The sequence below is a fragment of the Aegilops tauschii genome, chromosome 4 (genome assembly GCF_002575655.3).
Source record: "Aegilops tauschii subsp. strangulata cultivar AL8/78 chromosome 4, Aet v6.0, whole genome shotgun sequence".
NCBI lineage: Eukaryota > Viridiplantae > Streptophyta > Magnoliopsida > Poales > Poaceae > Aegilops > Aegilops tauschii.
In genome coordinates, this window is record NC_053038.3 from 439,686,318 (window position 1) to 439,690,276 (window position 3,959).

Genomic DNA, 3,959 nt, shown 5'->3' on the forward strand with positions numbered 1-3,959 from the left:
GAGGTCTCTTGCATTTCCCTAACAGTAATTGGATCTCATATGGAGATGTTTAGTGAAGTACAATGGAAAAAATCGAATGCAACTACACAAGAACTAGTATGTAACTGTCATTCGGAATTAGTTTTGCCCAGTGTTAACTGAAACATGGATATCTGACTCATACGGAGTCCGTTTTGGCTCAACAAGTGGTCAAAACGTTTGTGACGACCAGATGCTTCAAAGGATTCTTTCATAGGGAACTTTTGGAGAACTTTTCTTAAGGAGTTCCTTCAGAAACTTGTATAGAAACATTCTTAATGAGCACTCGACAAACGCATTTCGAGAACATACACAAAGTCCCAGCTATGGACCTAATGCATCATCATAACTGAGGTCTCTTACATTTCCCTACAAGTAATTGGATCTCATATGGAGATGTCTAGTGAAGTAGAATGGAAAAAATCGAATGCAACTACACACGAACTAGTCTGTAGCTATCATTCGGTATCAGTTTTGCGGAGTGTTAACTAAAACATGGATATCTGACTCATACGGAGTCCGTTTTGGCTCCACAAGTAGTCAAAACATTTGTGACAACTAGATGCTTCGAAGGATTCTTTCATAGTGAAGTTTTGGAGAACTTTTCTTAAGGAGTTCGTTCAGAAACTTGTATAGAAACTTTCTTAATTAGCACTCGACAAACACATTTCGAGAAGATACACAAAGTCCCTGCTATGGACCTAGTGCATCATCATAACTGAGGTCTCTTGCATTTCCCTACAAGTAATTGGACCTCATATGGAGATGTTTAGTGAAGTAGAATGGAAAAAATTGAATGCAACAACACAAGAACCAGTCTGTAACTGTCGTTTGGAATCAGTTTTGCGCAGTGTTAACTGAAACGTGGATATCTGACTCATACGGAGTCCGTTTTGGCTCCACAAGTAGTCAAAACGTTTGTGACGGCCAGATGCTTCAAAGGATTCTTTCATACAGAAATTTTGGAGAACTTTACTTAAGGAGTTCATTCAAACACTTGTATAGAAACTTTCTTAATGAGCACTCGACAAACGCATTTCGAGAAGATACGCAAAATCCCAGCTCTGGACCTAGTGCATCATCATAACTGAGGTCTCTTGCATTTCCCTACAAGTAATTGGATCACATATGGAGATGTTTAGTGAAGTAGAGTGGAAAAAATCGAATGCAACTACACAAGAACCAGTCTGTAACTGTCGTTCGGAATCAGTTTTGTGCAGTGTTAACTGAAACATGGATATCTGACTCATACGGAGTCCGTTTTGGCTCCACAAGTAGTCAAAACGTTTGTGACGACCAGATGCTTCAATGGATTCTTTCATAGGGAACTTTTGGAGAACTTTTCTTCAGGAGTTCCTTCAGAAACTTGTATAGAAACATTCTTAATGAGCACTCGACAAACGCATTTCGAGAACATACACAAAGTCCCAGCTATGGACCTAATGCATCATCATAACTGAGGTCTCTTACATTTCCCTACAAGTAATTGGATCTCATATAGAGATGTTTAGTGAAGTAGAATTGAAAAAATCGAATGCAACTACACAAGAACTAGTCTGTAACTATCGTTCGGAATCACTTTTGCGCAGTGTTAACTAAAACATGGATATCTGACTCATACGGAGTCCGTTTTGGCTCAACAAGTGGTCAAAACGTTTGTGACGACCAGATGCTTCAAAGGATTCTTTAATAGGGAACTTTAGGAGAACTTTTCTTAAGGAGTTCATTCAGAAACATGTGTAGAAACTTTCTTAATGAGCACTCGACAAACGCATTTCGAGAACATACACAAAGTCCCTGCTACGGACCTAGTGCATCATCATAACTGAGGTCTCTTGCATTTGCCTACAAGTAACTGGACCTCATATGGAGATGTTTAGTGAAGTATAATGGAAAAAATCGAATGCAACAACACAAGAACCAGTCTGTAACTGTCGTTTGGAATCAGTTTTGCGCAGTGTTAACTGAAACATGGATATCTGACTCATACGGAGTCCGTTTTGGCTCCACAAGTAGTCAAAACGTTTGTGACGACCAGATGCTTCAAAGGATTCGTTCATAGGGAACTTTTGGAGAACTTTTCTTAAGGAGTTCGTTCAGAAACTTGTATAGAAACTTTCTTAATGAGCACTCGACAAACGCATTTCGAGAAGATACGCAAAGTCCCAGCTCTGGACCTAATGCATCATCATAACTGAGGTCTCTTGCATTTGCCTACAAGTAATTGGATCCCATATGGAGATGTTTAGTGAAGTATAATGGAAAAAATCTAATGCAACAACACAAGAACCAGTCTGTAACTGTCGTTCGAAATCAGTTTTGCGCAGTGTTAACTGAAACATGGATATCTGACTCATACGGAGTCTGTTTTGGCTCCACAAGTAGTCAAAACGTTTGTGACGACTAGATGCTTAAATGGATTGTTTCATAGGGAACTTTTGGAGAACTTCACTTAAGGAGTTCTTTAAGAAACTTGTATAGAAACTTTCTTAATTAGCACTCGACAAACACATTTCGAGAAGATACACAAAGTCCCAGCTCTAGACCTAGTGCATCATCATAACTGAGGTCTCTTGCATTTCCCTACAAGTAATTGGATCTCATATGGAGATGTTTAGTGAAGTAGAATGGAAAAAATCTAATGCAACTACACAAGAACCAGTCTGTAATTGTCGTTTGGTATCAGTTTTGCGTAGTGTTAACTGAAACATGGATATCCGACTCATACGGAGTCCGTTTTGGCTCCACAAGTAATCAAAATGTTTGTGACGACCAGATGCTTCAAAGGATTCTTTCATAGGGAACTTTCGGAGAACTTTACTTAAGGAGTTCGTTCAGAAACTTGTATAGAAACTTTCCTAATGAGCACTCGACAAACGCATTTCGAGAAGATACGAAAGTCCCAGCTCTGGACCTAGTGCATCATCATAACTGAGGTCTCTTGCATTTCCCTACAAGTAATTGGATCTCATATGGAGATGTTTAGTGAAGTAGAATGGAAAAAATCGAATGCAACTACACAAGAACCAGTCTGTAACTGTCGTTCGGAATCAGTTTTGCGCAGTGTTAACTGAAACATGGATATCTGACTCATACGGAGTCCGTTTTGGCTCAACAAGTAGTCAAAACGTTTGTGACGACCAGATGCTTCAAATGATTCTTTCATAGGGAACTTTTGGAGAACTTTACTCAAGGAGTTCGTTCAGAAACTTGTACAGAAACTTTCTTAATGAGCACTCGACAAACGCATTTCGAGAAGATACGCAAAGTCCCAGCTCTGGACCTAGTGCATCATCATAACTGAGGTCTCTTGCATTTCCCTACAAGTAATTGGATCTCATATGGAGATGTTTAGTGAAGTAGAATGGAAAAAATCGAATGCAACTACACAAGAACCAGTCTGTAACTGTCGTTCGGAATCAGTTTTGCGCAGTGTTAACTGAAACATGGATATCTGACTCATACGGAGTCCGTTTTGGCTCAACAAGTAGTCAAAACGTTTGTGACGACCAGATGCTTCAATGGATTCTTTCATAGGGAACTTTTGGAGAACTTTTCTTCAGGAGTTCCTTCAGAAACTTGTATAGAAACATTCTTAATGAGCACTCGACAAACGCATTTCGAGAACATACACAAAGTCCCAACTATGGACCTAATGCATCATCATAACTGAGGTCTCTTACATTTCCCTACAAGTAATTGGATCTCATATAGAGATGTTTAGTGAAGTAGAATTGAAAAAATCGAATGCAACTACACAAGAACTAGTCTGTAACTATCGTTCGGAATCACTTTTGCGCAGTGTTAACTAAAACATGGATATCTGACTCATACGGAGTCCGTTTTGGCTCAACAAGTGGTCAAAACGTTTGTGACGACCAGATGCTTCAAAGGATTCCTTAATAGGGAACTTTTGGAGAACTTTTCTTAAGGAGTTCGTT